Source organism: Ranitomeya imitator, chromosome 2 (assembly GCF_032444005.1).
Source record: "Ranitomeya imitator isolate aRanImi1 chromosome 2, aRanImi1.pri, whole genome shotgun sequence".
Lineage (NCBI taxonomy): Eukaryota > Metazoa > Chordata > Amphibia > Anura > Dendrobatidae > Ranitomeya > Ranitomeya imitator.
The window spans coordinates 288,264,531-288,275,753 of NC_091283.1; the positions used below are offsets into that span (position 1 = coordinate 288,264,531).

General features: G+C 52.1%; 1 protein-coding gene across 1 annotated transcript in view; it reads right to left on the reverse strand.

Moving 5' to 3' along the window:
* Window positions 1-8,278, reverse strand: part of LOC138663214 (oocyte zinc finger protein XlCOF22-like) — a 49,550-nt gene extending 41,272 nt beyond the window's left edge. The window contains exon 1 of the mRNA XM_069749376.1: window positions 8,237-8,278. The gene's annotated coding sequence lies outside the window, so the exon portion shown is untranslated. The remainder of the gene's footprint in view (window positions 1-8,236) is intronic.
* Window positions 8,279-11,223: the final 2,945 nt, after the last annotated feature.

Consider the following 11,223-nt stretch of genomic DNA (forward strand, 5'->3'; position numbering starts at 1 on the left):
GCAAACATTATGTCCTGTGCGGACCTTGGTTCTTTGCTCTCTGCAACACCCATGGTAGCTCGGACTCCTTTAACTAACATGTCCATGTTGTCTACCGAGAAACAAGGCCTTCCCTCTTCATCTGAGGAGGATGGGGATGAAGATCTGGAACATTCCCCTTCTTGCAGGGACAGACTAAATCCTGGCGATATGTCCCTGCCCGACCTTTCCTGGCGGCTGCCTCTAAGGGAATAGCTTATTTCCTCCCTGATGACCGCTCTAAGGTCTGATGACCGAAGGGGAGCTTCCTCTTCTAAGGTCTGAGATATGCAAGCCTGACACAGCCTTTTGGTGTAACTGTCAGGCATTGGAGTCATGCATAGAGCACATTGCTTGTGCTTAGATTTAGTGGTCTTTTTCCCCTAAAACAAAGCACAAATAACAGACCATATCAGCACCAGGTGTCTGATTTAACACTCACCATAAGGCTGATGCCGTGAATACCGGTTCTGGAGGAGTAGGATCCAAATGTGACGCTGAGGCGCTTGCACGCTGCTGCCCCCGTACCACGCTGCTGCTGCTTCTCCTCTGCGCTGTTCCGTTCCCTCTCCATGAGGGTGCTCGGCGTCCCCTACTGAGGACATGGTTGCGCGCCTCCTACCATCAGCGTCGCTCTTTTACAGCGCTGCAGCGCTCCTCCCCCGGCTTACCCCGGAAGCGTGTCAACTACTTCCGGGTTCACCAGCGCCGGTGTGGACGCTGCACACCGCGCTTCACCGCGGACCAGGACGGCACTGCCCGACTCCTGGGACGCGCTCCTTATGGCCAGATGAGGGGGGGGTCTGCAAGCAGGACACCCCCGACGCTGCTTCCGAGCCCCCGATTCCGCCGTTCCTAGAAGATACCGCGCGAAGGCATGGAGGCCCGGGTAAGACTGCTGCTGCAGGCTCCCGCCGTCCGGACAGGAACCCAAACTGGAGTGATGAGGGGGACCGCCCCTTTAAATTCTGTAGGTTCCTGTCCGGAAGGTGGGCGGATCCCCTCTCTCGTAGGGGTGCTGTCGTGGCGATAGGAAAATATACCTTTTCCCTGACAGACTGGGTTTGGCCAACGGCCCTATCAGATCGACCGCTACTCGGCAAAATGGTTCCTCCACAATGGGGAGGGGGAGTAATTTGGCCCTGCATCAATCTCCCCTCTTGCCAATGCGCTGGCAACTGTCACAGGTCTGGCAGGACTGACGAACATCATAAGTTACCCCCGGCCAAAAGAAGTTTTGTGTCAGACGATGCCTGGTGCGACTGACGCCGAAGTGCCCGGCCAAGGGTATGTCATGAGAGATTCGCAGTAACTCCTGCCTATACTTCTTGGGAACTACCAGCTGTCGTTTTATAGTGGGGCTCGTCCCTGTGTGGTGCTGCTCTGTGATCCGGTAGAGGAGTCCCTGCTTCCATACAAACTGTTCCCCTTCCAGTACCCCTCTCCCCTCCTGTGCCTTCCCTCGATATCCCTCCAATGAAGGATTCTCAAGTAACTTCCTCTTAAATTCATCTGGGGTGGCCCAAGAAATGTGTCTGGCTATAGGAATACGTGTAGGGCTGGGATGTCTTACCTGGGCCTCCTCTGAGTGTGAGTCCGCCTCCGCAGCTCGAGCTTGTCTCCGGGTGGTCACAGGATATGTCTCAGCCAGTGGGGCAACCGAGAAGGCAGACAACATGGGCCCTAAGTCATTTCCCAGCAAGACGTCTGCAGGCAAATCCTCCATCAAGCCGACCTCAACAAGGCCATCCCTGACTCCCCAGTTCATGTGAATCCTGGCAGTGGGCAGTTGATGTATAGCTCCCCCTGCAACACGGACTGCCACTATCCGGTCCATCTTCTCTTGGTCCCGGACGAGATGAGGCTTCACAAGGGTCAAAGTTGCCCTGGAATCTCTTAGTCCCTGCATACCTTTCCCATTAAGCGACACGACCTGTCGATGCTGTTGTCGATTATCTGCCCGGGCTGCCTGCACGGGGTCTACTTCATGCAGCACTTCCTCCATCTCTTCCACCCCTTGGTTAGTCGTAGCCCCCCAATGCCAGGTCAGCTTCGCCTTGGTAGCAGTGTACAGCAGCCCGGCTAAAGGTAGCTGTTCCCGCCTTTGGCCACTGGGTATGCTGAGTCCGGTTGGGACATTGTCTTTGCAGGTGGCCCAGCTGACGGCAGGTGTGGCATCGCGCCCCAGGGGGACTGTGGTAGGCCGGGTTTCTAGCTGGTCCCCCTACAATCTTCGGTGGTTTGGGGCCCTCCAGGTCCATTGGCGGACCCCTAGTGACCATCTTTGATCCGGACAACTGAGGCCTCCTGGCATCATGATGTTCATCGGCCAGATGAGCGGCTTCCTCAAGAGTCGTTGGCCGCCTGTCCCGAAGCCATTCCTGTGTCTCGGGGGTTAGTCCATTAAAGAATCGTTCTAACAAGAAGAGCTGGAGGACGTCCTCCTTAGTGGTTGCTTGGCTCCCTTGTACCCACTGTAGAAGTGACCGCCGTAATTTACAGGCCCATTCAGCATGGGTATCGGTTACGCGTTTTATAAGTCCGCGGAACTTTTGGCGGTATGCCTCTGGTGTCAGCGCATACCGGGCCAAGATCACTTCTTTGATCCACTCATAGTCCATACAGTCCTCATCAGGTACCTTGCGATAGGTGTCCGCTGCCCAGCCTGTCAGCATGCTGGCCAGAATCTGAACCCGTTCCTCCGGCTTCACTTGATGAAGGGCACACTGCCGCTCAAAGTCCTGCAGAAAGCCATCAATATCTTCCTCTGCCTCCCCCAACTGTCGGAAGGCATTATACTGGATCTTTTTGTGGCTTACTGTTGAAGGTACCTGGTCGAAGGCCAGAGCTGCCCCTGATCGCTGACTCTCCTCTCTCTGCTCTGCCATCTCCATCTTGGCTAGCTCTATCCTGGTCCGCTCGGCCGTCTTTTCCTTCAGATCAGTACGCACATCAGCCATCACCTCTCGTATGATCTCTACTGCAGGGTTTGGGCCACAATTCAGTCTCCTCCACGTTCACATTGGGGGGCGCTGCACTGACGCGTTCCATGATGGCTGCTATCAAATCCGCTTTTGTTTTGTTGCTGGCGATCAACCCTCGGGCTTCCACCAGATCTTCTAATGTAGTCCTCTTTAACTTCTGGTAGTTGTTTTCCATTCATTCCTTTCCTCCTGTAGAAGGGGTATCATATCCCGCTGTCTGCCATCAGTGTAACGGGGTCTACCAATCTGGGGTACCTCTTTCAGTACCACCCCGTGTTTCCGGAGGTCTACTCTGCTTTGGCTGGAGTCTGAATGAAGGACGCTGGCTGGAATTGCTTGGTTACATGGGCGCATATAAAAGATCACTGCTTCGCCACGTATTTCCAGTCTGATAACACTTTACTCACAGGACACAGAATATATCACACAGATACAGAGGGTAGGCCAATAGAAAAGCGGCAGGCCAGAAATACATTACAATAGCCGAAGGTGGCCGGAGCCTGCCGATATTTACTGTGGGAATTACAAAGGTGGGGGGGGCGGACAAAAGGGGAATATCGTGTCCTCTGCCCAGGGGCGCTGCCTGTTGGTTGATGCATTAGGGACATGCATCTCACATGGAACCTATTATACATACATATAACTGCACAACGTATTCTGGGTGCTGAGTGGTTCCGTAACACGTAACAGCAAGGTCTCTTATAGACCTGATGACGCTGTGCGGCCAGCCAATCACTGTAATGCCACAACCAACATGGCTACGGCATTACAGTGCGTGGCAGACAATCCCTGCATGCTGATTGGCTCTCTAAAGAGCGCCAAACATGCAGGGTGGGAACCCAAGCTCCAGCCGAATAATCACGGAAATGCTCGCTGCTCGCCAAGTAACACGAGTGCAGCGATGCTCGGGCGAGTACAGAGTATGCTCGCTCATCACTAATTAGAGGTGATACTATGAAGCTAAAGTGACTAAACAGACTTTCTGTCACCTCCATAAAGGGGCACTTTTCCGTGTTTGTCAGAACTGTCCGAGGATTATTAGATGATAGTTTCCCCCCAATTAGAAGGGACACCTGTGGATATTGGAGTCTTTACCTGCTAAAGTTCTAGTGTGGACCCTTCACCTGCAGAGCCGCACACAACATAGAAAATAATGGAGCCTCCAGCACCGACCTCCACCCGCAGAGCAGCACTCCACATAGAGAATAATGGAGCCTCCAGCATCTACCTCCACCCGCAGAGCCGCACTCCACATAGAGAATAATGGAGCCCCCAGCACTGACCTCCATATAGAGAATAATGGAGCCTCCAGCACCGACCTCCACCCGCAGAGCCGCACTCCACAGAGAGAATAATGGAGCCTCCAGCACCGACCTCCACCCGCAGAGCCGCACTCCACAGAGAGAACAATGGAGCCTCCAGCACTGACCTCCACCCGCGGAGCCGCACTCCACATAGGGAATAATGGAGCCTCCAGCACCGACCTCCACCCGCAGAGCCACCCTCCACAGAGAATAATGGCGCCTCCAGCACCGACCTCCACCCGCAGAGCCGCACTACACAGAGAATAATTGAGCCTCCAGCACCGACCTCCATATAGAGAATAATGGAGCCTCCAGCACCGACCTCCACCCGCAGAGCAGTATGCCACATAGAGAATAATCGGGACTCAGCACTGACCTCCACCCGCAGAGCTGCACTCCACATAGAGAATAATGGAGCCTCCAGCACCGACCTCTACCCGCAGAGCCGCACTCCTCATAGAGAATAATGGAGCCTCCAGCACCGACCTCCACCCGCAGAACCACACTCCACATAGAGAATAATGGAGCCTCCAGCACCGTCCTCCACCCGCAGAGCCGCACTCCACATAGAGAATAATGGAGCCTCCAGCACCGACCTCCACCCGCAGAGCCGCACTCTACATAGAGAATAATGGAGCCTCCACCCGCAGAGCCGCACTCTACATAGAGAATAATGAAGCCTCCAGCACCGACCTCCACCCGCAGAGCCGCACTCCTCATAGAGAATAATGGAGCCTCCAGCACCGACCTCCACCCGCAGAACCGCACTCCACATAGAGAATAATGGAGCCTCCAGCACCGTCCTCCACCCGCAGAGCCGCACTCCACATAGAGAATAATGGAGCCTCCAGCACCGACCTCCACCCGCAGAGCCGCACTCTACATAGAGAATAATGGAGCCTCCACTCGCAGAGCCGCACTCTACATAGAGAATAATGGAGCCTCCAGCACTGACCTCCACCCGAAGAGCCGCACTTCACATAGAGAATAATGGAGCCTCCAGCACCGACCTCCACCCGCAGAGCGGCACTCCACATAGAGAATAATGGAGCCTCCAGCACCGACCTCCACCCGCAGAGCCACACTCCACATAGAGAATAATGGGGCCTCCAGCACCTACCTCCACCCGCAGAGTCGCACTCCACATAGAGAATAATGGAGCCTCCAGCACCGACCTCCACCCGCAGAGCCACACTCCACATAGAGAATAATGGAGCCTCCAGCACCGACCTCCACCCGCAGAGCCACACTCCACATAGAGAATAATGGAGCCTCCAGCACCGACCTCCACCCGCAGAGCCGCACTCCATATAGAGAATAATGGAGCCTCCAGCACCGACCTCCACCCGCAGAGCCGCACTCCACATAGAGAATAATGGAGCCTCCAGCACCGACCTCCACCCGCAGAGCCGCACTCCACATAGAGAATAATGGAGCCTCCAGCACCGACCTCCACCCGCAGAGCCGCACTCCACATAGAGAATAATGGAGCCTCCGGCACCGACCTCCACCCGCAGAGTCACACTCCACATAGAGAATAATGGGGCCTCCAGCACAGACCTCCACCTGCAGAGCTGGACTACACATAGAGAATAATGGAGCCTCCAGCACCGACCTCCACCCGCAGAGCCGCACTCCATATAGAGAATAATGGAGCCTCCAGCACCGACCTCCACCCGCAGAGCCGCACTCCACATAGAGAATAATGGAGCCTCCAGCACCGACCTCCTCCCGCAGAGCTGCACTCCACATAGAGAATAATGGAGCCTCCAGCACCGACCTCCACCCGCAGAGCCGCACTCCACATAGAGAATAATGGAGCCTCCAGCACCGACCTCCACCCGCAGAGCCGCACTCCACATAGAGAATAATGGAGCCTCCAGCACCGACCTCCACCCGCAGAGCCACACTCCACATAGAGAATAATGGGGCCTCCAGCACCTACCTCCACCCGCAGAGTCGCACTCCACATAGAGAATAATGGAGCCTCCAGCACCGACCTCCACCCGCAGAGCCACACTCCACATAGAGAATAATGGAGCCTCCAGCACCGACCTCCACCCGCAGAGCCACACTCCACATAGAGAATAATGGAGCCTCCAGCACCGACCTCCACCCGCAGAGCCGCACTCCACATAGAGAATAATGGAGCCTCCAGCACCGACCTCCACCCGCAGAGCCGCACTCCACATAGAGAATAATGGTTCCTCCAGCACCGACCTCCTCCCGCAGAGCTGCACTCCACATAGAGAATAATGGAGCCTCCAGCACCGACCTCCACCCGCAGAGCTGCACTCCACATAGAGAATAATGGAGCCTCCAGCACCGACCTCCACCCGCAGAGCTGCACTCCACATAGAGAATAATGGAGCCTCCAGCACCGACCTCCACCCGCAGAGCCGCACTCCACATAGAGAATAATGGGGCCTCCAGCACCGACCTCCACCCGCAGAGCCGCACTCCACATAGAGAATAATGGAGCCTCCAGCACCGACCTCCACCCGCAGAGCCGCACTCCACATAGAGAATAATGGAGCCTCCGGCACCGACCTCCACCCGCAGAGTCACACTCCACATAGAGAATAATGGGGCCTCCAGCACAGACCTCCACCTGCAGAGCTGGACTACACATAGAGAATAATGGAGCCTCCAGCACCGACCTCCACCCGCAGAGCCGCACTCCATATAGAGAATAATGGAGCCTCCAGCACCGACCTCCACCCGCAGAGCCGCACTCCACATAGAGAATAATGGATCCTCCAGCACCGACCTCCTCCCGCAGAGCTGCACTCCACATAGAGAATAATGGAGCCTCCAGCACCGACCTCCACCCGCAGAGCCGCACTCCACATAGAGAATAATGGAGCCTCCAGCACCGACCTCCACCCGCAGAGCTGCACTCCACATAGAGAATAATGGAGCCTCCAGCACCGACCTCCACCCGCAGAGCCGCACTCCACATAGAGAATAATGGGGCCTCCAGCACCGACCTCCACCCGCAGAGCCGCACTCCACATAGAGAATAATGGAGCCTCCAGCACCGACCTCCACCCGCAGAGCCGCACTCCACATATATGGATGTTCTGTGCACACAGGAGCTGTGATGAGGATACAGGAGGGGAGGAGTCAGGGTCACATGATCAGGGGCCTCAGTGTATGCAGGACTCTGCTGTGCTGGTTGTCATTAGTTTTCATTGCCGCAGCTGAATGATTTACATCTGTTAGCCATCCTGAGTACATGTGGGGATTCCCTAGCATCCAGGCAACCCCCACATGTACTTATGCCGGCTAATAGCTGTAAATCAAGCAGCTGAATCAACAAAAACTAAATCTCCGAACACTAACAAATACTCGGAGACCACCCGAGCGTTCTTGGGAAATCTCGAGTAATGAGTATACTCGCTCATCACTAGCCTCATCAAATAGGGAGACACAAAACTAATATGTAAATCTAAAGTGCATCATCTGGAAGGGTCTTATCCCACATAGACCGGTGACCACAGTGACAACATGAAGAGAATATCTGCACATAAAGAACATAACAGACACTGATAATGGAGGATAAAATCAGGAGCTTTTAGTGGGAGAGACACAAGGACATTGTACCCAGCGCATGTGAGTAACGACATCCTGCACCACAATAGAGTCTCCCTACTTACAGAATACAGTGCTAGAAATGGAGACAGTAAGGCGAGATGCAAATATAGAAGACATAGAAGCAGCTGCCGAGCTCTGAAAATGGTGGAGGCCCAGAAAGCAGGAGAAGGATTTAAGAAGATAAAAAAGCGTTTTCAAGTTGCCCTTTCCTCAGTTCGAAATGTAACTAAGAAATAGCAGTTACCAGGAACAGTAGAGGTCAAGATAAGGACTGGAAGACCAAGAAATATATTTCTAATATTAATGTGCCAGTAATGGGGAATCTCCACATACCTTCACTTGCAGAGCTGCACACCAGATATATGGCTGCTGTGTGGGCACAGGACCTGTGATGAGGTCACAGGAGGGGAGGAGTCAGGGGTCACATGATCAGGGGGCCTCGGTGTACGCATTACTCTGCTGTGCTGGTTAGGCCTCTTTCACGCTTCCGTCGGTGGTCGTCCTGAGTCAGAGTGCGGTGAACCGACGTATCGATGGACGTTGTAAAAATAGTGGAAAACGAGAGAGAGACTGACTTTTCCCCGGGTTCAAATATGCTTCCAGGCATGCTCAGATGTAAAAACTGCATCCGTCACTGGATTCTGGCGTTTCACAGTGTGCGCAGGATCCAGTGTCCGTAGGCTCCCATTCTGTGGAACGACGTATGCCGCAGGAGGCGTCGGGGCACGTTTTTCCACTGCAGACAAAAAACGTTTCATGGAACGTTTTTTTCAAAAGACGGGCCGTCAAATTCTACAGGATCCAGTGCACGACGGATCAAACGTGTGGCCATACATCGCGATACGTCACTAATACAAGTCTATGGGAAAATGCAGGATCCCACAAATTTTTTTGCAGGATCCTGCATTTTCAAAAATCGACGTATTTGGACGGGAGCTGAAAGACAGAAGTGTGAAAGAGGCCTTATAATGTTACTGAATGAGCTGAAGTTTATGTGTGGGGTCAGGAGGGGTTTACAGTGTGGATGCAGCTGAGCCGTGTGTGTATGAGGTGTACGGAGTAGAGCGTGTGTGTATGAGATATATGGAGCGAAGCTGCCTGTGTATGGAGTGGAGCTGCGTCTGTACGGGGTGTACAGTGCTGAGCCGTGCGTGTGTGAAGGAACAAATTATGAAAGATTCTCCATTTTGTGCTTTGACTCCATTTTCTTGTTGGTTAAAGATAAATTCTGTTATTTACTTAGGTAGAAGGTTACAGCTGCTATGAAGTAACTCTGTCCTGTTTCTCACGAAGATAATATTTTGTTATTCAACTAGGCTATGGTTTATAATTGGTATAAAGACCTTGAGTGTTCTAACTCCAGCCAGGGAGGGGACTCGGGAGTGTATCGCTAGATAAGACTTTGAGGCACCTGTTAATACATTTTTTATGCCAAAAAGACACGACCATATATGTAGTTTCCGTTTTTTCCTGTATCTTTATGGGTTAAGTTTTTCCTGCATTCTTATAGGTTAAGAACTGTGAGTGTGTTCTTATGCTGATTGGTGGAAGTAGAATTTGCTAATATGATAAAACTGCAAAACAATAAACGGGGGCCCAGAGATCTGCTCGATCCCTCACACAGAGGCACGCGTCTCCGTCTGGTCATTTTCAGTTGCCGGCAACGCCCTGTAAATTAATTTGGAAATCACTGAGTCAACCGTGAAGGATCAATTTAGATACTCTCTCGACAGCTTGGCGCCCGTAACGTGGGGCCCCAAACAGGAATGCCTCTGCCCCCCGGAGGACAACAAGACAAAGGACCTTCGGAACGGACACAGGTGTTATGACCTGGTGGTTAAGAGGCCACACTGACATGACCTGGTGGCTAAAACGCAACATGGGATGAGTTCTGAGAAGGTGGTATCTCTACTGACCGCAGTCCCTAATCCTAACAACAACACTATAAATAGCCGTGGGATGTTCCTGACTCTCCCTAGACACCTCTTCACAGCCTAAGAAATAACTACCCCTAAAGAAGGAAATAGAAAGCTATCTTGCCTCAGAGAAACCCCCAAAAGGAAAGACAGCCCCCCACAAATATTGACTGTGAATGGGGAGGGAAATGACGTACAAAGAAATGAAATCAGAATTCAGCAAAGGAGGCCAATACTAAACTTGATAGACAGAGAGAAAAGGATACTGTGCGGTCAGTATAAAAAACTACAAAATCCACACAGAGTTTACAAAAATTAACTCCACACCGACTCACGGTGTGGAGGGGCAAATCTGTTTTCCCAGAGCTTCCAGCTAGCCTGAATAAGACATAGTGACAAGCTGGACGTATAGAGACATATTTGCAAAGCAATAGAGTCCAAACAAATGGACAAACCAAAACTAGCAAAAACTTATTTTTTTCAAACAAGGACTGGCCATATGAGAAATCCAAGGAGAGAACAAAATCCAACCAAGAACATTGACAGCAGGCATGATCTAAAGCCCAGAGCAGGTTTAAATAACAAACCCAGGCAAGGCGATTAGTGAAGGCAGCTGCTACAGCTACCTAAAGAAGAAGCAGTTCCACTCGAAATCACCAGAGGGAGCCCAAGGGCAGAACTCACAAAAATACCATTAGCAACCACAGCAGGGAGCTCCAGAACGGAATTCACAACACACAGGCACTGGAAAATTGGGACTGATCATCCCCCACAACAACCACGGTAAGTTGGCAGTTATACTGTCCAGACTGACCGTTTGGTGTGGTTTTCCTGTGTTTTTGCTGCAAAGAGGATCTGAGGTTTGTCCCCGATGGTGGGGTGATTCTTGGGTGGAATCATATAGAGGTGTAGTTCCGTTGGGAGCCCAGTGCTCGAACCGTACCTCATAAGGGACGGACACCCTGGATTGACCAGTGATTGTAATTCTCTTTATAGTCAAAATATCCTGAATTCCTGATCATTGTTATAATCAGGCGTGGTGAGGTGATCGAAGATTGGGTAGGATACGTAACTCAGGAATATATAGAAGTATACAGTATATATATCCAGAGGTGTCCGGAGGGAAGTTTAAGACGCCCTCCTCCTTTCACTGAGTACTGCGTTTTTGGGTTGTCCCAGTGGGGGACAGAGAGACCCGTGAAACAAAAAGTAAGGCTGCTCGGTATTGTGCACAAGTAAAGTAAGGATATTTAGCTCTAAAGTAGAATCATGTTTCCATGGAAGTAAGAGAAGACTTTGAATTTGTGTGTTGAATCTGATATTGTTAGCCCAAAGATGAGGAAAAATATTCTCAATCATTGGTTTTTCTAAGGTGTTCTGGCATATGAATTGTGTGATGAAGGT